This window comes from Melanaphis sacchari, unplaced genomic scaffold, assembly GCF_002803265.2.
Source record: "Melanaphis sacchari strain LSU unplaced genomic scaffold, SCAv2.0 Contig86_pilon_pilon, whole genome shotgun sequence".
Lineage (NCBI taxonomy): Eukaryota > Metazoa > Arthropoda > Insecta > Hemiptera > Aphididae > Melanaphis > Melanaphis sacchari.
In genome coordinates, this window is record NW_020271611.1 from 35,266 (window position 1) to 62,053 (window position 26,788).

Sequence of the window (26,788 nt, forward strand, 5' to 3'; positions counted from 1 at the left end):
AAAATAAGAATGTATAGTAGGTACCCAATTCTACTTCAGTTTTGTCTCGTATAATATATTATTATTATTATTATTATTATTAATTGTTAATTAAAGATAGTTTACGAGATAAACAATTACATTATAACGTATGGTATATATTAATGCACACTTATATTATTTTATATATTCATAAATGAAATACACGCCAACACAGAAATCGCCTTCGAATCATTTGGTAAATTTCGTTGCGTCAAACAATAAAATACAACTGAATAACACATACGATAATAATATAATAACATTAATTTTTAATTTATAGATAATTCATCTGCAAATGTAGTCATTTCGCTCGCGGAGGTGAGATAGTTGATGATAAGTGTATAAAGACTGACACGGAATAACAACTTGATTATAGTGTAAATCGTTTTGAAAAAAATAAATATATTTATTGACCAGTATGCAGTCGAAAAAAAAATAATAATAATATATGTTAATAATAATAAGACAAGCGCGCGCAATGAAAACTCCAATGGAATAAATCATGTTTTTCACCGAACCGCATCGGTCACCCGCCGCCACCACGACCGTCGTGAACGAGATGTAAACGTATACATTATAATATAATTTTTTTTTCGAAATCATTATTTGCCAAAACGAATTGTACACCGATATATTATGCAGTGCACACACACATATATATATATATAGGTCCGACGAATGGTCTACGTGATGAGACACCCACGCACAATCATAAATCTGAGTAACAAATTAAAATATTTGACGTGCTAGCGTGAAAAAAAGAATGCGAGAAAATAAGACGCTGACCGACCACCTTGATATGGTGACACGTGCATATTGACAAAAGAAATTTTTATAAAAAAAAAAAAAAAAATGTTCTTGACAAATTTAATGTTCAAATAGTTTTATGCATTCTTTGTTGTATATGTTTCACGAATCGCACGCGATTATACTATGCTACATAAATAAATATTATATTATACACGATATAATACAGCGTAATATTCTTGATCCGAAGACGACTGGCGGTAGAGTGGATTTATGTGTTCGGGTAGTGTTGTTGTTATTATTACTATTATTATTATTATTATTATCATCATCATCATTATAATATACGTTTACGATTTTTGTCGAGTTCGCCAGTAAATTTCAACTGGTTTCACCGGGCGAGTTACTAATCACCCTGGTTGACTAATTAGCGACTTGACAAGTTACTCAGTATTATATAGATGCCTATAATACATCTATATGTGTAGAATAAGTGTACGGCGGCGGATAACCGGTTGCAGGCTACTCCAGTGTTTAGTGATTATATTCTCTTATTATTTTTATTTTATTGACTTGTAAAATGAGAAAGTGCAGCGACTGCGGCGGCGGATAAACGCGACAGCCTAAATAATTACAACATAGTGTTTTTTTCCGTCTATACGAAAACGTGTCGTCCGCGTTACAACGTCATCACGAAATTATAAAAGTAAATATGCGCGGGTTAGGTTAAATTCACAATCGTTTACATGGCCAATCGTCGTGATTGAATCAAATAATGAAGTTTTCGTACAGTTCAAACGCATCTATTTCGTCACGACGTCTGTCATCTGAGACTGTATGGACCACGTGTTGCGCGAACGTCGACATGATAATTATAATATTATAAATTATAATGCACCTACGAATTTCATGCCACCACAATTTGACCCGTTTTCTGTCAACCGTCCAAAACAGATTTTTTTTTTTATTTGTTCTAGGATATGTGTTTATAGTATCACTCCCTAGTCCTAATAATTATCAAAGGCACTTATTTTTCACCAATTACGATGTACGGGAATAAGAGATTTTTTGTCGGCCAATAGATATTTAAAATTTGATTTTTGAATATATCATCGATATCTATGAACAAAGTTTAAAATTATAACGCAGGCATGATTATTTATTTAAAATATTATACAGATAAAGTTTAAATTTTCTATGAGCTGATCACCGTAGTATAAAATAGAAGAAGCATTTTGAAGAACAAGACAAGCCATTATTTTTAGAATCTGTATAATAATGGAGTGTGCAAAGACTAGATTTTGTACTTTGTAACCGGAAACAAAAAAAAAATAGTGAATGCAGTTGATGCGACATTCAGATTCCCACTAGCAAAAAGCAAAAAATTTCAAACAATGCTCTTAACTCGAAAAGTCATTATATCTATCATATTTTAGCCAAAAAGAGATCATTTTTTGTTATAAGTGTGATCATAAACGTGACCGCTTGCTGTGAAATACTTAGGTAGTTACATTGGATAATTTAAAACAAACGTCATATAATTATAGAATGTTCATAATATATAATATTATGTCTGCAATCTTTATATGACAACGATCACCCTCACATCGCTAGGGCGACATATAAATTTATCGCAATGATTGTAAATAATAACACATTTTTATGATGATAAAAATTATTCGATTAAGAAGATAAATGCGGTAAAAATATTTAAATAATTACTTATTTTTTAAATTTTAGATTAAGTATTATAAAATATTACCTATATTATTTATCTATTTTTATATTTTTTGTAAAATCCATTATTAATTAATATTATATTTGTCTATCGTTAGTACTTAATTAAAACTTGAAAGCTTTTTGTTAGAATTTTGATTTAATTTATCAGAATGTTCAAAGAAATCATCACTTAAGAATTTATGATAAAAAAACGGATTCCTAATTGAAAAAATAGAAATTTGTATCAATAAAAGACAAGACAATTTTTAAATGCGGTGAATAAGAATCTAAATATTTAAAATTTAAGCATATTTTTTATAGTATTTAAAAAAATTTCAACTAGACATTTAAAATAATACATTATTATATAAGTAGTATAATAGGATGTACACACTTGATAAACCACCCTATGGTTATAAGTTGTTTGGTTTGTTTTTGGAAAATTTAAAGAAATACGCAGACAATTCTCTACAAAATACTACGTATACTTAAATTTACGTATAGAACATAGGTACACACCCTAATACCAATAATGCGTAGGTATTTATTGCCACAATGAATATTATTGTACAATCAGAAATACGATCGGTACAAGCTCCCAAAAATATCGTATTGTTATTACGACTAAACACGATTTGTATCGATGCCTTTTTAATCGACATTTATTGTTATTGTTACTATATTATTATACGCAAAAAATTATATTTATTGTTATTTTGTTTTGTGTTTATTGCGTACAGAGTGTATCGCCGTGTTTATCCTCGAGTACAATTTAATATTATAATATACCTACTAATATATTAAATTGTACGCGATAATACCACTATCCAATATCCAACCATCAACTATACACCATCACACTGAAATACATTCCTCTATCATCCGATTTTTGCTTAAACTTTAAAAGTTATTTATTTATTTGAACACTTGTAATGAAAACAAGAAATTCAATTTTAAAATGATAAAATACCCTTGCATAACAACTCGATATCCCAGATTTTGAACGTAATTTAAAACATAATTAACCATAAGAATAATAAATTTTATTGAAGTGCAGAGCAGTGACGCGATGATGGTGAAACACCCTGTGTGTATATACATGCAACTATACATAATATTTTGTCGATGAACGTTTTTTCGATTACGTTTGGCTGATCGTGATCGTGTTATTATTATTATTATTACTATTACTGTTGGTATTCCGCCAATCCATCGTAGCGTATAATATTATAATGCTTATATAGGAGCGTTATACTATACGTAGGAGTTGTCGACGAACGATTTTCTATCTGTTTCTTTCTCCCCGACAGATTTACATGTATCAACACGACGACGACAACGACGACGTGTGTATCTAATACCTATATAACATCATATTAAACGCATGTATATATGATGTGCACACGTTGGTTTATGTATGTTATTTAATGATTACACCCGGTTACCGCTGCTGTTGCGGCCGACATACGTATATACGTGGCTGACAACTTTCAAAACGAATTAAAAATGTAATTTATTTGCTGACACTCGTTGAAGGCTGTCGAATCGTCCAGCCATTGCCGCATACGTACACGTTTACATACACGACCGCGATGACGGTGAGACGGTTAATATTTATAAATATATATGTAAATATATCATGACGTATCCATATCGAGGAAAATAATACCAAAATTCATCAACCGAGATTTTAATATTTTTAATTTTTATAGCTACGTGCAAAAGTACGATAATCCCGTATTATATTATACTTATTATAATTAACTGCTGAAATTTAAATCGTTTACGAATATAATACTCGTGTATAAATATATATTATGACGTATGACGTGTTTGTTTTCATTTCTTGTTTAATCGCAGCTATAGCGCGATTATAATATAGTAATAATTATCTAGTTGATGGATATTATAATGCACGCACCTTCATACGTTACACGCCGATCAGCTGTCGTCTCAAAATTCATTGTTTTTATAATGTTATTAAAACACATAGCGTGCACCGTTCACTGTACTTATCCACAAGATTATTTATGTATAGTGATTTAAAATCAACTGAAAATTTCCGAGACGGATTAACAATCTTAACTAAAGTGCATTAAAAACTTTGTTTGAGAACTTTATCGGCCTTAACGACGGAATATAATTAGTATCCCCGCCGCGACTGCCATCATCTTTGTGTTTAATAGTTTCTTGTTTTATTTTATTATCTCATGGAACTAAAAACAAACAAATCATTTTTTGACAGACTCTAGTCATTTTAAAGTTATATATTAATTAATTAAATGATAAAATATTCATTTTCAAGTAACGTTAACGAATGTGTAATAAAATTTTCTAGCCGAAGCGTATCGAAATCACATGCTCCAAAAACAAATATAGTGGTTATAATTTCAATGATATAATAATATGCAAAAATATTACTGTAGTAGGTATGTACGCTATATTATAATATGAACGGTGCTGTTATTTGTTGTATATATAATCGTATAGGTATACATAAACCAATAAGCCTGCCACGGTCATGCGAACAGTTATGCAAATATTTAAGTCCTAAACTATGTTTAATGTTAACGATTATTTGGAGCCCGTAATTTATAAATTTGCATATTTGATTGGAATAATCGATAATCGCAAACATGCCTAGGCGAAATTGCACTCGATTTAATTTGATATAAAATACACAGCTAAATGATGCTTGCGTTGAATATTTTTACATAATTACTTTACAGAAACATATTTCTATAAACACTATCAAATGTGTACATAACGTACGTACCAGCGTATCTACCTATATCCAATAAATGCCGCGAGTTTTTGTGTAATTAACACCGTGCTTTTAATAATATTTTGATAAAGAAATTATGTACTTTTTGGAAAACTACATTATTATAAAATCATGTAAACGGTCTTTTATGCGTTATAGAGTATAAAAAAATTATAATTATCCGATCTGAACTCCACAATGACTACCAGCAAAACATGAAAGTTTGTGAGTTATATTTTTCTCGAAATTCAATTCTGTTTCACATGAATCTTGAGCTTGTATTATTCTCACACGTACATACGTATAGAGTAAAATGTATAATGTGTACTACGTGAAAATAATAATAGATTTATTAAAAAGACGACAATCTATGGATTTATATGAATGATAAATAAATAATTTTATTTATTTAAAAATATTTAAAAGTAAAAAAATCGTTAGTAAAATTTCTCGCAAGGAACTCGAGAATATAAACATTTTGTAGTTTATAATTTTAAATTTAAGCTACGTGTATTTATTTAAAATAATTTTTAATATCATATTTTAAAATTCACATGTAATTATTAAAGGAGTGTATCAAAAAATGAATATTACACTTACTCGGACTGTTTTTGGTATTCGTAAATCTTTTGATGAAAAATAAAAATTACTATTATTATTAATGCTATAAATTATGTATTGTGCGCGTTTTGTTTTCCCAGCGATTATAACGGTCTATAATCACGTATAGGTACACTCGTACGCTTTATATAAACACACATATATATAGATACAATTTTAGTATATAAGACATACCTACCTATAACGCCCGACGAGGCGGCTACGAAGAATAAAACATTTCATGAATTCGTTGACGATTTATATGTGCAATATTCGATGACCTTTTGTGTGTTTTATATTTGTTTTAAAATAAAAACATTGTTCGAGTCGTTTTATTTTATTTTTTATTTTTTGGCGGTATAAATTCGAAGAAGACTATGAATTATAATATTTCCAAAGCCGGTTTTACATCACCGCCGCTTGCAGCCGACGTCGTTTGTGTGATCTCTAACGAGCTCTCCCCATGGATTCGAGTTTTACGCACAGGGAGACACTTGTTTCCACTCGTTTTGCTCGCTTATTTTTATTTATTTTTTTCCTATACGGCTTCAATGAACTGCTGCAGGTAAACCAATACACACGAGATTTTGGAGAGTGCCTCGGTATATGTCGTCTTGTTTATACAGTTGAAAAGGTTTTCGGACCGTAAATATGTAAATATTGGCGGTAAGCATAACACGCATACAACGGAATTCAGCTGCTATGCGTATATCTCAGGTGAGTTTCAAATTACCATCATTTCTCATGAACGGAGAAGAAGAACGAGATCGACAAGAAATCGTTCACGGATAAGAAAAAAACTGCTGTCATCGTTTGAATTCAGTTTATTTTTTCACGCACGCGTACTGAATCTTCTCCGAATAATTAGTATTCATATTTTTTTCTTATATTAAACGGTGTTAGGTATCTTTTATTCTTTTATACTTTGATATCTTGAGAAAAATCGTCTTTCTCACTACGTAGGTAATATTTTTGTGTCCCTAAATTACAATTAAAATTTTAAACAAAAAATGTGAATATAAATGATTTTATAGTATTTTCAGGGTTATATAAAATGATAAAAACTTGTGACGATGATAATATTTCGTCGTATTCTCCGAATGGAATGTACGGCGCCGATGATGACAAGTCGGGATAGGATATACCTTGATCGACGAGCGCGTTTTCTCATCACGTGGACCGCGTCGTTTTCGTCATAGTAATAATAATAATAATAATAATAACATTATGCTGACGCGAGTGTAAGAAAAAAATGACATCCTTTTTTCGGGTCTTTGTTCCCGAGCGGTTTGGCCAGAACAAAACACATCTCGCGCCCATAAGACCCGCGGGCTAAATAACAGCTACGAGTATATACCTAGACAGTGTACATAATACTTCTCTTCTCCATATGTAACTAACACTGCTGATATATATTTTAATTAAATGTCATGGATCCACACACACACACACACGTATACACACTACACACGCACATACTCACGCAGACACATGAACCCGTCTCTGTCGGCTATCCATAATTATACCTGTCAAAGATATTGTATCAACTGATAGCTAAATTAAAAATCCGTTCGTCGGTTATACTCGTATATTTTTTTTTCATTGCCTCTCTCCATTCCATCACCCCTGACCACTCCCCCGCCGCCCCCGGACGTCCGCGTACATATACAACGAACGTGACGTGCAGATGTATTACACGTATCTCTATAGCTAGTACATAATACATGTATTATTGGGTGTACATATTATTACCTATGTAATATGTTTAGATCCAACGCCGCCATCGTTGCAACGTTCCGGGGGGAACGTGATATTTTCGCCCATGACGGTGATAAGAACCCATTCATTACGATCGTTTCCGAACCGTCATTATCCAATCCAGGAGCGGGTCCGGTTTTGAACGCGACGGAGAAAAATATAATAATAATAACCGTAAGGAGGACGTATATACTAACAGTATCTATATATTGCGCGCGGACCACGCGTATATATATATATATATATAATAATAATATGGAGTTACACCTCTTTCCGGCGGCTCTGATTGTAACAACTCATTTTGTCGTCGGTGTTAAACGTCTGCTGCGCATAACATACACAAATCATAAGCTCCTTTGGGCTGTGTCGGCGTATATTATATATAAACGTATAACGCCATTCTGGTTTTCGGCAAACAAAAAAATTACATAGCAGACGCTATATTATAGATATATAATATATAAATATATATATATACCACAGGAGACGTGTTAAAAGTGACGTGATTAATGTTTTCCTCTCGCGTTCACTTCATCCTTATTCGATACACATATAATAGTATGTGTGTGTGTACGCGAGTGCTCGCACCCTGTAATCGGGAGCAAAACCAGAGATATATATTATAGTGGTCTGGTTTTCATGCCAAAATCCAGGTTTTCTGCGTGATTCTCGCCGCATTGTTAAATATATATATACACTAAAATAACTATATAATAACGCAGTCCGATATTCCCAAACGTCCGGATTCTTGTATCGTGTTTAAACACCTATAAAGCATTAGCGTTTGGACGTACGACTCAGTCCCGGTTGTATTCTAACGTCGTAGCCAAACTGTCTCAAACACGAAAATTTTAAGTATATGCACGTGTATATAGGTATTATATATAATACATATGCGGCTAGCGGCTAATGCACATCGATAGAACTGAAAATTCAAATTATATCGTAACTATGTAATATATTTAAGAGGTATTAATAAATAGGTACTTATAATAATAATAACTGCTGTTGGCAGCTATATCAAAAGACGCATATTTTATTTAATGCAAATGAAAACGAGAATTTATTCAAATATCCGACAAAATTGAGATATAAAAATGAACATCTAGTCGTTATTTCAAATAAAATAAACATTAAATTCGAATCCATAAACGAATTACTTAAACGAGGTGTTTCTTATGTTTCCACATAATCGATATTAATGGACAGAGGTCGAGCGCGAATGTATGTATATATATTATATATTATATTATATTATACTGCTGTTCGCACTGTATACATTTCCAACCATAATAATATATCCAAAGAATTTCATTGATTCCAAAGTTTTTATACGTGTGCCACACTGCCACCTTTATTATATTATACTTCATGTGTATACATATTATTTATATACGTATTAGGTACTATCTATAGTTAAATCTATTATATCGTCGTAATCTATTCTCGGTTATAAATGTTTCTAACGCGTCCGCCGAAGTATAATCTATACTATTATACAAGAACAAGTTTATGGTAGTTGAATACAAATTACTTGGACGCAACTTCTGCAGGTAGTCAAATATATATATATATAAATAAAGAGAGAGATAGATGTTTAGATCGTCGTCGACATCCGAAATGTTTTCGTTTCGGAAATTTGTACACGAGTGGGTTTGACTAGTGTTTGTTTATTTTTTCAACACGAAAATTTAATTATTTCGTTTTCGCCGTTTTTGTGTGGGTCGAGACATAAAAGTCCGCAGCGTACTGTAAACGATATAGGTAATATCTCGACGTATATGCATAATATATAGCATGTATATTTTATGCTACATAATATAACATTTTAACGAGATGTCAATCGCTGGACTGCTCGAAATACATATAGAGTTTATTCATTGTCGTGTTAAAAAATTTGCCACCCCAAATCAAATTTTTTGGTACCACCCTATAGATAACAAAAAGTACTTATAGACTACCTATTTTTTTTTCCCAAAAATATGTCACTCAAAGCGATTGCTTTCTTCCCGTGACCTCTTTCCATTAAAAACGCTTTACAGGGCTTACCGAGAAAAATATTAGTAAAAACATATTATATCATTCGTTATACCTATTGGTTAAACGTTCAGCTATCTATATGTCGATGTAGTAAATAATCATAAGTAGGTACAACTCGTGTAACGAATAATTTAAGTTTATGTACATTTAACATATTAGTTGCTGGTAACATTACAAATTTACCTAATATATTAGGTGTTATTATTATTATTATTATTATATGTATTAGTGTATGGGAATAGCTTTCAGCGGAATACCTCCCGTTGTCTTGTCGGTCGTACACTCGTATGTCTCTGGACGTACGTAATATCGTGTTAGTTGCAATCAATGCTCTACAGAGGGGACTCTCGCTGTTGTAGTTTATTTATTATACGCGTATATACACGCTATCCGTACATACTGTCTGTTATATATAAAAGTACTACACTTTGACGTCGACTAGAAAGTCATTAGGACGGTGATTTGTTGCTGTTTTAATGGCACGTGTCGATGGAATGCAAAATCGCCCAAGCCGCGAACGATATCACGTATACGCACAAAAGCACCGTTGAATGAAACCATTAGTTTAGAATAACTCTATATATATATATGTGTGTGTGTGTGTGAGAGAGAGTTGTACATTTAGGCACAGAGGTGGTGGCTGTTACTGCAGTTAATCTAATATATATATGCACGTGTGTACGAAGGCACGCAAAGAGCTCGATAAATCGTTTTTGTGCATTATTGTGTTCCGGCGTTATATTATTAAAGTGTACAAAAAGATATTGATAACATTACACTTAAGCCCTATACTTTAAAATTTAAACTTCAATTTATTTTTTATTTTTTATTTAGTGTAATTTAGCTTTGTAAATCATCTTCATCTATATTCATTTTATAGATAACCAATGATTTAGTTGTGTCATTTTTCCACAACCTCAATTACCGATATTTTAATTTTTTTATATTTTCTCAGAGAACACACAATCTGTAATTATTAATTCTTACAATATAAAAGTAGATATATGAACATGAGATTTTCACACAACTTACATACATATTAATAACGAATAATGATAAAAAATTCTTTTAGCATGTTATAGAAGTTTTAAATTCCACTAAAATTAGTAATTTTTTATAAGTATGCATATGTCAAAATATATAACGTATAACCAAAATATTATTCAAAAATCAAAATGTTAGAGCTCAATATTGGTAATATTTTGATTGAAATTTTTAAATACTAAAGAAAACATTAAGATTATTAGAAAGTCACAGTAAAATGTAATCAACATAATAGTATTAATCCATAATAAATTTATCATATCGTACTTTATTTGTAACAGTGTAATCAATTTCTAAAGAAAACTTATGTTACACGTCTAATTAGCCATTTTAACTGCCGTTGACTTTGGTGCGGAAATGTTATTATTATAGTCTAAAAATATCCAAATAGATCGGTACTCCACTTAAGATCACGTCGAGAGGGCAAACATAATGAAAACTTTGGTGATACGAGCCAATTGTCATCGTTTAATTTATCGGAATTGGATTGCGGCCAACGAGCAATTTCCTGTTGGGCGTATATCCCTTAAACGTATATTTCTGTACGACTAGACCCGGCTGAAAACTATTTCAGATGTGCACGACGACGGCGGCGAGAGAGATGCATAAACGAAGAAAGAGAAAAATTAAAGTAGATAAATAAATAAAACATTCGTGATTTGGACGTCGTCGTTAAAGAGGAGGTGCTCGGTCGGGCCACAGAGACAACACGAACGCGGGGCGTATAATACGCAGTACGCGAGGCAAAAACTTACTATATTATTTTGATCGCAATCGGACTCGTGAAAATGAAAATCATTACCGAACGACGGTACAGTGTGCACTTGAACCATCGCCCGTCGGTATACGAAGTGTTTAAGTGTGGGGGGAGGCAAGTCTCGGTCGGTGGTCATATAATGGCGGGGGAAGGGTACCTATGATAAACAATTTATAAGTATATATATTATATTATTATATATTTATATACACGACAGACCTGGTTAAAACAAAACAAAAGAACGTTAAAATAATACAATGAGCGACACAATGGCCGTTTAAAACACTCACCGTTGTCAGTGCCGTCTAGAGGTTGTAGGGCCCATGTGCACAGGTCGCAAGTGGTCAGGCCGTCCGGATAAGGGGGCTCCAGGAACGGTGGACGGGGAGGCGGCGGGGGAAACTTCCACAGGTCCTCCTCGGTCCACCACTGATAATCGTCTTCTTCCTACAAGCGCACAAAATACCAAAAAACAAAAGGTCAATTTATCATGATTTAAAACAACGAAAAATTTAAACGCGCGCGCACGCTGCAGCAATGTAGTCCTATTGTTTGTGTTTAACACGTTGCGGTTTCGTGTTTATCGTTTTGTTTTATTTATTTTCTCCTTTTTAGCCTACGCACTTATGCTAAGTCAGCGGATCTCGCGGACATGCACAAACAGATATATTATACATTTATGTAAGTAATATATATATATATATAGGTGTATAATATATAGTAATGTAGTAGGTATATACACAAAACTCGGAGAGACCCCAGAGGGCATGTATAAATCGTCAAAATGACTATTTCAAAAATGAGCGACGCGTTTCTCATTAAATAATAGTATAATGCAAGCGGCGGCATTTAAATCTCCGTCATTCTATCATAGGTATACAACATAATATATATACTATACTATACTAGCGCGAGTGCGAAACGCTGCACCTTCTCCACCTCTGCTGACGCGCAATGTACGCAGGACGCATTAATATAAATTATAATAATATGATATGAAAATATATTAAATATTATATAATAGGCACACACTGCTGTAGGACGTTTTTCATAATAACCTAACATAATAAGTCAATTTTCGTGAACCCGACGGAAAATTTGACGTGAATGCGATATCGCCAATATCTATATATACATAGCATTATAGCCATATATCAAACTGTCGTATATTATCATGTCCTTCAAACAACGATTCTCGTGCATCATATATCTACCACCAATTGTATTGTGATTCGAGGTCGGGATTGTCGATCTTGATGTACATTTCCAATGACATTCGATTAGATTATACGAAATATCGAAACTATACCCGTTTCAATCAAATATAATTATTATACTCTAGTGCCATTATTATGTTGTTATAGTAAATTATAATATACTAAACTGACCGTTTACACAATGGTTGTAATACTTAACTCGAGAATATAATACACTATGTATAATATAAATATTTACATGATGCAATGACCAATGTTGGATCGCATCATATTGCAACACATTATAAATACGTTTTATTATGATTTATAATTTAGATTTAAGGGCAGAGGGTGTCTATAGTAACTAAAACATTATTAAAATTAAAATATGCGTTCCTTACAACAACCAGTGCGAGACAATTTACGTCTACACCAACAAACTTATTAAAAGCATATTATTATTATAAGCGGGAGTACTCTCTAACAATATATATGCGGCTATAACTACGTCTTACAATACGGATCTCATTAAAAACATTAGAGCAAATACCGAGACATTTTTAATCAATTTTGACGGTTTTGTTAATTTATTACTATTATATAAACATATCAGGTATATATATATTATATGTACATTAAAACGAATTATGTTTTAAACACATATAATTATATAGACTATATATATATATATACCACGCTGTGTATTTTTTTTTTGCGTCTTTAATATCGCATTATTTAACAGTGCTTCCGCATAATATAACCTAACTTATAAAACAACACAATGAGCGTCGGGTTAAAATCTGACCTCATTTTAATATGATGTGGATGGATAGCGAGTGCGCGCGTATACATTATTTAATTAATTAATTGAAGCGGACGAAAAACAAAATGGCGGTAAACGTACGAAAGCGAACAAATATTTCGATGAAACATTATTATAATATTTTAACATTATTATGTACGGCGAGGTGCCCCGAGCTACTGCAATGTCCGCGGCCATTCGCACGTGTTCGCGCGAATTATTGGTTAAGGTGAGTATGCTTACACAATATTATATATCTGTACTCATATAAACTATTAATCAGAATTTAAACGCACGCGACTACGTATATCCGTTAGTAGTAAGATAGTTTTTGGAACGAATATAATATATTATATTCGTACCCGCGTATTTTTAAAATAAAGATTAAACGACCTATAACGACGTATTTTTACAAATTATGATCATGTTAAGGAACTTTCAATATACACGAACCAATCACACCAATCATTGTCAATACCTGTTATATAAGTAAATAATATAGGGATAATGAATTAACATTCGTTAGGAGTGTTTATTTTTTACTTTATTATGAGTACCTATGTACTAAAATGTTGGACAGATATATCATGTTTTCTTTGTATCGAGTATTTATGTGAGTGAATTAACTTAGCAACGTTATGTCTAAAATTGAATAAATTAAGTAAAATATTATTAAAATTTAACTTATTAACGGACGGCATATCGAGTTCAAGATATACAAGACTTACTATATATACATACGTTTTAGTAATAAAAATGTAATTAACCTATTTAAGGTAATCTTTAGTTTATAAATAAATGAGTCATACACCTTTAACAATATTATATTTTCATTTTTATTTTCTATTAAATGATTTTGAGTTTAGTCTGTTCGATAAAATATATCTTCTCATAATACAGACAACTAAACTTTGCGTTATCGATTATTTAAGTTTTTTCTTTTTATCCATCTTAGAACTCTTAATAATTGTATTAATTGATAAGTTAATAAGTTATTTTATCTTTTTAGAAAAAGTTTTGTAAAGTTTATTAATATCTATATTTTGTAATATTATATCCCAGTTTTCTGTGCTAATAAGCAAATTTAAGTGGTTAATGTTGATTATATTTTAAATTTTGGTTTAATCTAATTCTATATTAATATTTAACTAATTATTTTCTTCAATAAAAAACATTGTAGAAAAATAATCAATTATATCCAGTTTAAAAATATAGGAATTAACATTGTCTGAAATAATATTTTTAGTAAATATAAAAAGGTTGCAAAAAAAGAATTACTTATTTATCAATATTAATATCACCACAAAAAATAACTGTATTCAATTTATCAGTATTATTTATATAAGACTCTAATCTGTTCAAAAACAAACCAGAATTTTTACTTAGTGATCTATAAATTCTCAAATGCTATAAGATATTCCATGACTTATATTTTTATAACAAGGGAATTACAATATTATTTATTACATTTTCATTAATAACTTTCAATTAAATCTTTTCTTTAACAAGTATTAGAGTTCATGCAAATAAGATTTCTTTCACTTGAACTAATTACAATTGCTTATTTTTTTTTCGTTCTAAATACTTTAAAATTACTTAGTTATTCACTATAAACAACTACTCTCAACGATTTTGTTTTTAATTCTCTTCGCCATATAGTATATTTACAACCTCTGTATGGTATATATATATATATATATATACAATATACATACACTAATCGTATAGTCGTATATAAAATTGTATAGTACGCCAGCGTTAAGATAATGTGGTGATATGAGGTGAGGGGAGAAAATGTACGATATCGAAATACGTATCGAAACTCTATAATGTATAAGGATTAAATGGTATTATTACATCGACGGTGGGAAGAAATTATCCGGTAAAGATGGAGGATATTATATATACTGCCACAACATCAACAACAACTACGACGGTAATAATAATAATATTATGATCGCTGCAAGTACCTATATAGATAATAATGACCGTGCGTTGTAACACATAGGTATAAGATACATTTTCGAAACCAGTACGTTATATAGATATATATAAATAAGTACGCACAAACGTCGTGCACGGATAATGCCTTTAATTGAGGGTAAGACACGATGAGAAGACCGTAAAAAAGAGAGCATCGCGACCGCAGCTAGGGGAAATGGCCAGCTGCTGCAGTCGACAATGTAATATAGGACTGAAGAGAGCTTGTATAATACACACGCATAGATGCATTATATAATATATTATATTTATCGTGTTTGTGTGCGTGCGGGAAACGCGACGTTGCGGTCTGTGTCACGTAAAGAAAATGCTTGTTTCAAGTATGTATTATGGGTACCTCATACCTATTGTATACACAAATAATATAATATATAAGCTGGTACCAATTTCTATAAATGCCGGTAGCGTTTTCTGCGGCGGCGGCTCCCGTAAAGACCCCGACAAATATAATATAATATACATGATAACAGTATACTGTTCGGGGTTACGCTTCCGTAAACACTCTTGGCGGGTATCAACGTGCATCTCTCTCGTATATACATATTATTGTACGATTTGGTATTCACGGTGTACAATATATATTATATACTATGTAACTTGCAGTGTATGTAATATTTATACATTATTTTATTATATATTATATTGTGCGCGGCGGAGCGCGTACCGTGGGGTATAAACACTGTGCACCAAACAAGTAATTATGCCGCCGCCGCAGCCGCAGTTCCTCACAATTTATATTGTGTTTGTGTAATCAACCCGATAAAAACGGATTTTCGGTGCGCGCTTCGCGGTCTGATGGTTTTTTAATGTCTTCATCGTTCCTCGATCCCCCCCCTCTATCAGTCGGTGGAGCAGGCGGACGACCGGAGCCGGCCTTTTGTTTGGAAGTATAATATATATACTTACACGCGTAAAAAAATAAATAAAAACAAAATATATATACATACTATCTTAAGCCACCTTTACCCCCCCCCCCCAATGGTCATCGAACGGGAGGAGTGCGTGTATATATACATACACACACACACGCCCGCGCGCGCTATACGTCGGGGGAGGGAAGATCATGCTCTTGCGCGGTTATATTAAACGAGAAAATTGGTGTTACAACGTTGAAAGGAACACGTAGGTATATAGCAATCTCAATAGACCGGCGGCGGGGCCATTCCACCACGAATTGTTGCAGCTGCACTAGAGAAGAAGAAGAACACAGAGTATCGGTTCGGCCCCAAACCACCTCTACAATATTATATTATATAGATGTACACGGTATGCCCGAGATACAATATATTCTTCTCGTATACAGTCACGATTCGGCGCGCGGTAATGTCATCATTAACTCCGTCAGTTCAGTGGTTCCCCTCAAGCCTCATCGCACCGCCATAATATTATATAGTCGTCTCCGTCAACGTATGATGCCATGATATACCATATAACATTTACCGACAGACATCATGTATTTTTATATTAAAATGCAGGTATATTATCATTACATAATATTATTAACATGGTTACCTATATAGTACAGAGCCTATACGAACACGATAATTTGGTGACGTATTCAAGTCACTGAGCACAGTTCACACACGAACTGCATAGACGCGCGCACACCGACGTATAACGGACCAATTAACCGCCGTCCAACGTGTATAATATGTAAGCATGTATATGAATATATATTATACGTATATAATGTATACACTCGTCACGCCGCCGGAGTCATGGGATGAGAGATCCGCCAATTAAAGAAGGTTTTTTTTTCAAACAATAATAAATTAAACGAGAGATAATAAAACGCGATTGCGCGAGCCAACGACTATATCGTATATAATATATACACAATACATAATATATGTATGTGTACACATAATACCTGAGGAGTAAAAACAACCTACAAGGCGTGTACGCGGTTGAGGAAATTTCGTGAGATATATACCTTTCGTGTTACTATTATTTCGTTCAATAAATCACTTGTAATAGAGCTCGCAATCGAAGCACATAATATACACACGCGCGCGCGATCGTGTACATAAGGCGCAATCAGTGGGCACCAAAGCACAAATATAGTGATTTATTCGACCGGTCGTACCAGTGATAGAAAAAAATTAAATTATATATATAGTTGAAAAAAAACAAAATACAAGCCGTGTAGGCCATATTTTCCTGTGAACATTATTATATATACGTGCACTGTCACGCGACCTTGTTTCGCGGTCCTAACCGATTCTCTCCCGTTCTTCAACAAACAACGTACCTAAGTATGTGTGAGTGAGCTCCGGACAGTTTCAGAAAAAAAGAAGAAAAAACAAGTTCGATAATTTATATTGCTTGTAACCGGTGCACAGTGGGTTGGGAAAAAATGTTTAAAAAATAAAATATTTGTATTTTTTATCAATTTTTTTATTATTATTATTATTATTATTATTACTATATTACTAACTGAAATGATTCCTATATATTAGTAATAATAATATATATTTATACGTAGGTACCTACTATTATATAGAGGTATCTTTAAATTAGATTTCGATAAATATTCAACAGGTAAATTATCATACATGACAGATTTATCGTCAAACCTTTATCATTATTAGTTCGTATAGTTGTAGTAGTACAGTAAAAAATGTACCGAATTTAACAACTCTAAGCAAATTCAAATCCAATGAATCCATCAATAATGTAATACTAATAAAAAATATTCTATCCAAATGTGGGCAGTTTAATGGATTTATTCGAACCCAGTTTGATAATTAGATCGAGGCTGGGTACCCATAATAAAACATCAAACGATTTATTTTAATGTAAAACGTACAAGTAAAAAGAGTAAGTACTTAAATATATAATAACGAATAAAAATAATGAAAATAGTCGAAAATGCATCGACAGAAACGTTATAAAACACAATTGTAAAGTAATTACTATTTTAAATTTTAATCATATATCGACATTTAATCGTATAGGTACGTTAATATATATTATAATAAAATGAAATAGTTTTTATTTTTTTTCACTTACCATTAATATGAGGGTCCATGTGTCACGCGATAACAAAATATTATTGTATCTTAAACCGGAAAGCTTTTTCAAAATCGACACGACAAACAACAACATCGACGAAAGATTGGGATTTATAAGTAATAAACATGTATAGAACGACCGCAGCGGAGGCGGCGCAGTTACGTCTTGTCTCGGCGATTGCCGGTCGGCTACTGCAGATTCGATGCGAGGTGTAAAGGTATATATAGTATACAATAAAATACAAATATGTTATACACGTGTATATTATGTGCATTGTGTGAGAGATGAACGATTGCCGTTTGCGGTCCACGCTTCGGGGTGGCTAAGAAGTGAAACAAGACAAAAGGAACGCGTCTGCGGAGGACCTGGTCGTCTCTTTTTTCTCTTCAACTCTATCGTCGTGGAATAAATCGGTATGCTCGAAAGTGTAGAAATAATGTCAGAAACTGTGCTGCGGTGAACGATTTCGGTCAATAAAACCGCGGTACATCGGTTATATTCGGACAATGCGGCGGCGGTATAATCCGATTTACGACGGGGTTGACCCAAGAGGGTAGGTCTATCCCCGAAGAAAAAAATTGTCGTCGTCGCTGTGCCGTACAACAGCAGCAGCCGCTGCACATTGTGCCCACCGGCGTGTATGTAATATACCTATATATATATATATATATGTCCAATGGCCGCAATATATAATATAATAATATGTGCATGTACCCATCAAAGGACGCCCTGTCGTGACGATCGTCGGCGACAACCGTTCTCGCATTTATAATATATGTATATATATATATATATACACACACTATAATATACGTACATAGTGGCACACAATGAACCCCTCTCGACGATCACCACTGCAGACGGTCGACGACGACATATTATGGGCATTATATATATTATCAAAAGGAACACGGTGTATACACGCCTTGTCGTTAAACGTGTACACGCCAAGACCACGCGCGCACATCCTCTTCACGCGCGGCATTGTGCACCGTCGTCGTCATCGCTATATGACACATACACGCGGTATATACGGCAGCAGCATAATATAAACGTTATGTTATAATATAATATAATATACGGCGAGCAGCCAGGAAACGTATACGTATATATATATATATATATATATATATATTATATTGTTGTCCTGCGTGAAGGTACACGATAATAATAATATCCACCCTGTACGTTATATATATATATATACATGACACACCCCACCGTGCATCCCCGACGATTGAACGAAGATATTCACAGTTGCGTGATTTTTCATAATCGTTTTGCGAACGACGTGTTCGTAAGGTATATATTAGTCAGCCGCCATAGCGCTATAAAACTGTGCACCGCCTTCGTGTATAGGTGTTATATGTGACGCGGGTTATATACCTATACCAATAGTATAAATTACATACATACATTACGGCAATCGTTACACTACGTACGGGTATAAACGAAAAATAATTTCAAATTCGTCGGTGTAAAATGCTTATAATTTAGGCGATACGTGTAATAATAATATTTTAATCCGTGCGGTTAGAATTTTTTTTATTTTATTTAATTCTTATATACCACCTTAGTGCAGTAATACGCGCGTCGTAAAATACAAGATAATATATCTTGTGGAAATTGACTGCGGCGTGCCGAACAACTCAATTATAATAAACACACTCTCGCTCAAGAAGAAAAAAATGTATCCTTATAATGGTTAACAACATATTTTATTTTCTTCGCGTATATCTAACACCTGCTGTTCACCCCTGTAGTTATAATATACGTAGTCAACAGCAATCGTTATATTATTATATTTTTCTCTCTTTTGATTCGGTGTCTGCTGCTGTCGCTGCAGTTGTATACATATACATTGCGACGACGCCACCGACGGTAATTTCAACTAAATCTCATAAGTCATAACGTATACACTGTTTAATCTGGTATGAGTAATAATTCAAATGAAAAATAAAACGAAAACTTTACTGCTAAAGTACCATGTGATCACGCACGTGTAATGCCCAAAAATTAGGAGTCCAAACCCCAAACGAAAGTGTTTGACTTCCTAGTGGAACGCCCGCCTATAGAGTAATAACTTTTTTTTTTTTTTTTTAATAATCCAATCGACACCAGACTGGTAGTCTATCGTGCCGACGTATATATTTGTAAGTATACAGGATGTAAATTGTTATGAGTATCGTGCTAAGAAGCATTTAAAATTTTTTTCAAACATGGTTAAACCATTGAACTGCATGGTTTAATTATACCTCAACGATAATAAACAAGACATGTTACGTATATAACAATGTAAATTATGACAACACCTGTCTCCCTAAATTCGCGGTAAACGTTGAAGACTAGAAAAACAGTATTACATTATTATTTATCCACACGCCGTAACTCGTCTCCTAAGAGTGTTATTAACATACCCAGGTAAAAAAATATTATTATATTATTATTATGATCATATACGGTTTTGACTTAAATCTAGTTAACTGTAAATAAATAGCAAAGACAACAAATTATACTCGAAAATTGTTGAAAACCGCCAAAATACTGGTTTGTTGTGCGTGAATAATAATCAATTGGTGTTTATTACCATGGCATAAATATTATTATGAATTATAATAATCTACTCGCTGTTCGAAAGATGACATATTTTATTAGATTTGTTTTCCCCAGACGCTGTGTGTAATTTACGTTTTGGGCACAACTCCAAGCCGACCGAAATTCATTCATTATTTCAATTAAAATAAATCTATAAGAACGGACACGAGTCGAGAGCATATAAATTAAAGAAAAATCTCAAATTCTATTTCGGCCGTCGTCGTTTTTCGACGCCTATAATACTGACTATATATACGTACATGCACAACATGCAGTACAATATATTATTATGATTATACAATATATGGTGTTATATTATACACAGTCAGTGACCGTTATAGTGATAATATAATAGTATAACTGCGCCACGAGTATCATCTTTATATAGTGGTACAGCAAACGAAGATCGGAAAACGAGCTTTATCGCGAACACAATATGTTTTGGAATCTGAATCGAGTAAAGGCGGATTTCTGTATAGAAGAGTATAACTCCGGGAGTGGAGTATACTCTAAGCACATTAAATGTACGTGTGAGGCAGAGATCCAACGATAATTATTATTATATTTATATATCACAACGCGCAGACAAAAGACAATTTGTGCGCAAGTAGATCGTGTGTAGTGCGCGCGTAACTCGGGTCGCCGGACAAAAATCGAGAAAGCCTGTTAACAACGGTGTCACGAGCTATGCGGCGGCGGATTATTTTAATCCCCTCGTTTTGGCCGCCCAGACGCGACACACGGACATTCACATCTATCTCCTCTTTCTTTACATACAATACGTTTTCTTCTATTATAATACGACGCTCTGTACGCGTCTCTCTGTCTGTCTCTCTCAATCTCGATATCTCTCTGGCCGCCCCTCTGGTTGACTCTTGGCAAACCACTACGATCATTTATGTTTATATTTATATATATATATATATATATATATGCTTTAGTATACTAGTACACGTTTCGGCATGCGGTCGACGCGGTTTAATTAGCGAATGCAAATTTCCGGATTCCTCAGACAGCCCAGAAATAGAAGAGTGCAGCTGTATTATACGCGTATATGTACATGTATATAGGTATATTATATTAAATTATTGTCGTATATCGATGACAACGGGTGCCACCGCCGGAAAGTGAACTCGACTAATTAACCGGCGAAATCTCATCTCTCTCTCATTGTGTGCCCGAAAAGGACATCGCGACAGAGCCCGTTGGCGGCGGCGTCCGGCCGGTTTATACGTACAATTTTTTTCGCTGTATGGGTATAATAAATCCAAAAAAAAAATGACCTTTCGGCATATAATAATAACTGTAACAACGCCATCGCATTCGTATACGTTGCACCATTTTTTTTTCCATTCCTATTATTTTCGTCTGTTGCCTTCCACCTGCAGAGTTTTATCAACAGCACCAGTCAGTAATAATTAGTTTGTCGTATTAGAAGTCGTCAGGTATATATTATTCATTAAATGGTCATAATTTGTAAGCAGACCGTACAATATATATATAAATTAACTTATCGCACGCGACATCTTCGGTTCCAAATGGCGAGGACAATTATTATCATTACTCGTTCCCCTCGGACAACGCCGTCTATACACACCGTATGTGGTAAATATACAACAATAAGTGTTTCAATTAAAAATACCACGTCGCGTGCAACACACTCACACACACTGACTCATTCCATGCAGAACGATCGCCGATTATTTAAAGGTGCTACAACGTACATATTATTATAATAAATAAAAATCGTCGAAGTGTAATTTATATATATTTAACACTTATATTTATTATTATTGTTGTTGTTGTTGTTATACGCGCAGGTACCCATAAATTGAGAGATAACCCAAATGTCGGTTTGGATCGTATTCGTATAGGTACACATAATAATAATAATAATATAATAATAATGATCGGGCGTGCGTTCTCGATGAGCGCTGATGAAGACATCACTCGGCGGCGGCTGCTGCGATGGCGATGGCGGCGGTGGCGGCGGCGGCGGCGGTCTACTGCCTGTCGAAGGTCGGCCTGTTCGCCTCCCAGGTGGCATTCCTAGTACCGCAGTCGCCGCGACGTACTGCAGGGTGCCGCCAGCGCTAAACCACCGACGTTATTGTCTCTCTGTAATATGTGTACATATTTTGTCCGCGGTCTAATTTACAACTGACTTCGTATTGTACAGGTAGGTGCAATAAGTATAACAATTATTGTGGGGTTTTCGGCAGTACCCTGCATCATCGTCCCGAAGAAAATTACAACAAAAGTATGTTGTAAATTATAGCAATAAAAAAATAAAAAATAAAACGCAATATCTCTTGCGATTATAATGACAAATAAACGTGTTTCCGAGATGTTACATCTTGTATGCCTAAATATTATATTATGATATAATACAAAATATATAGGCTTCAATGCTTGCAATCAACTGCATCTATATCATAGTATAGGTAACACCTGACGCGGTCCAATAACGAGTTTCCACTTGATTATTCCGTTTCTTTTCATTCCCCCTTCTCCCCGTGTGTACAAATTATCCGGTCCGAATGGTCCGATACAACTCCAAAATAATCGTCAAAAATAACTGTATATATAAATAAGATATGCGCGTTATGCGTTTTCACTTCAGCAGTGTTATCACGAATAAAGAGGAGTTTCAACGGGGTATCTTTTATTATTATTATTATTATTATGTACTTTTATATATTGATTGATTGTTTTAACGATATTATCTGGGAAAACATTTTTGAAATATTTTTTTTTACACAAGTTAAATGTTCATAAATTACATAATTAGGTACATATTTTCATTACTCTATTACATATAACTGCTAAATCTCAACTCTTAAGTAAAATGCAACTATAATTTCAAGAGCTTTTTGTAGCTAATTCAGGTTTTGTGTCTTTGTTCTAAAATTATACTGTTATAAATTCTTTTCTTTGCTTCTAAAATATTCAGTATAATATGAAACAATTATTCTAAAACCAAGAAAAGTAGATAAACCATTATGATGACAATTTACTTTTTATTAATGCTTAATTAAAATGCATCATTGTGATGGTTTTCGCTCAAAATATTAAGTACAAAGTATTCTTTTGAATATTATTATTTTTATGTATTTTTATCTTATTTACTTTTTCCCTTATGACAAAATGATATTGACCTCCAACTTGACTTAGCCTTAATTAAACCATTGAAATACTTGAAATGTACTTATACCACCGTTTATCATTATATTATTTGATAGAATGAAATTAATCGACGGAACCTTTGATGCTGCAGAACACAAAGTACCACGAGTATCATCATAATAATATTTATTATTATAATAGCTTGATAGGGTCAGTTTTTTTTCTTTATTAATTAAATAAATCCCTTTGTTTATGTTCACCAGACTTTCCGACTACAAGCACCTATAATTAATTGTTATAATATTATTTTACCAGTATTATGATATACTCGTATATTATGTACATCGTATACGATTATTCAGTAGTGTTAACTGTGCGGCGTTTGTTTTACTATATGATTTGTACTAATAACTGAAGCACCGTCCGAAAGTTTATCGTAAATTATATTCTGTGACGAATTTAAAATAAAATAATAAACAAATTTTACTCAAAATTTGCACGAGGAAAGCATCCCGCGAGACTGCTCATATTAAATACAACCTGGTGGTTATACATTTTATGCTTTATCACCGTTGGCCGTTGCCCGTTGGGACTTTAAAACTTTTATCAAACATTTCACATTTTATATGAAAGTTAATTATAGTTGTATAATTGTCTAACCAAGAAAACTCAATAGCCCGAGGTCGTAAATTTCCACTTTAATAACTTCAGTTTTTTTTCCTATTCTTCCAACTAATACTCCTTCGTTTGACCAGTATCCGGCTGCAGACAGTGGACTTTGGACGTCACCGGTAAATTTATTACTGTGTATGCCCAATTCGAGTGCTTCCTGTTCCGTAGCTCTTAGAATTTAAAACCTCTCTACATTGATACTGCAGATTTGATCTATCGACCACAAAGAAACGTCCAATAAACTACTTTTATATATAGTCATGATTTTATAAATATATATATATAAATACATAGATGTACTTAATGTCGATATAATATAATGCTTTATAGCTGCAGCATGGTAAACAAGTAAAATGTATTGCTTAGCTGTTAAATCTTCTCCAGGCGTACCAATCGCTGATGACACGTTGTTTTAACCGGATAATACATGATAAATTGATGTGTATAATGTATAATATACTTTCTGTGCACCGATATGGCAATATATGTATTTATACATAAGCATGATATAGTAGACATTTATACAATAACGAGGTGTATTTTTTCTACAAGTATCGCATATATTATTATTAGCAAACATTTCCCAAGAATAGAAAAGAGTAAAAAACAATAAAGATGCGAATCAAACAGAATAATCGTCAATAGAACGCGATATAATCGTCATGATAGTTTTTCCTTGTAGTTTTAAATTCTGTACGAAAAACGTGAAAATGTCTGGTTACAAGATGTACTTGCACCTACAATTGCAAACAGATCACACGCGAGCTGTTATCTGTAAATGCCGACCCTATTTGTATATATACGATCACGCAATATGTTCAAAAATCGAGGATAATAAATAAACAAATACGTAGCAACGGGTATTAAAACGCCTATAATATATATTATAATAGTATCCCGCTTTTGGTATAAGACTCTGAAATTCTTCTCGGGTGGAAACGATTCGACTGGAACGCGCGACTTGTGCATACCTATACGTTACGCTCACACAATGCGAACACAATTCGTACGTATAAATCACGCTGACATACGTGTATATATGTATAATAATAATACATTATTTCTTTTTGCATGCCACAGAAACGGTACTCGCGTGTTCGATTGGTACCTACGCGTGTATTTATACTTCATCCAACCTTCATGTATAATAAACGACGGCACGCATTGTCGTTGGATCACCTGCGCAACGCTGTACGACAATAATATAATATTATTTTATATTCATTCGGACACGGTGCATAATGTACGAAGAGAATACGAGTATGTTACAGCAATAATCGCTATTATATATATTATATTATTATTATTATTATTATTATTATTCGACAACCGACGAATAGAAAAATAATAATATGATGTATCATCGAGACCGACACGTCTTCATTCGCTGTCCGGCGGTCTACGGACCGAACATATCTCGGCACCTACACCGACGCAGCAGAGTATGTACATAATATTATAATATTACAATAGTCGGAATATTAATAATGATAATAATAATAATAATGTACAAACGGCGGCAGACGGGAGCTCTCTAGTGCGCGCGCGCCTGCACAAAAGAAGAGTGTCGTGTCACGAGATTATGGTAATATTATGTGTTGAAAACCCAACGACGACGACTGCTAGTTCATAGGTACATATATATATATATATATAAGTGTATAAATATACGTGTACACCAGGTCGCGTTATTAGTGGCCGGACATGTTCGTTATAATATTACCACGCGTGTGATATAACCGACACAAACGGATGGAAATATGTCGACGCGCTTAAACTATATGTATAATACATTATTACAGTAAGTACGAAGAAGACGTGTCGCCCTTACTACCTTATTATATAATATATTATTCGAAATACGGTTTTCTTTTTCGTGATTAATTAGTTGCCGAGGGAGGGTTTTGTACGTATGTATATTATACGTGTCA

At 33.3% G+C, this 26,788-nt stretch overlaps 1 pseudogene; it reads right to left on the reverse strand.

Annotated features, from left to right (window-relative positions):
* The window catches only part of LOC112602345, a 66,083-nt pseudogene that overhangs the window by 16,653 nt on the left and 22,642 nt on the right, over positions 1-26,788 (reverse strand).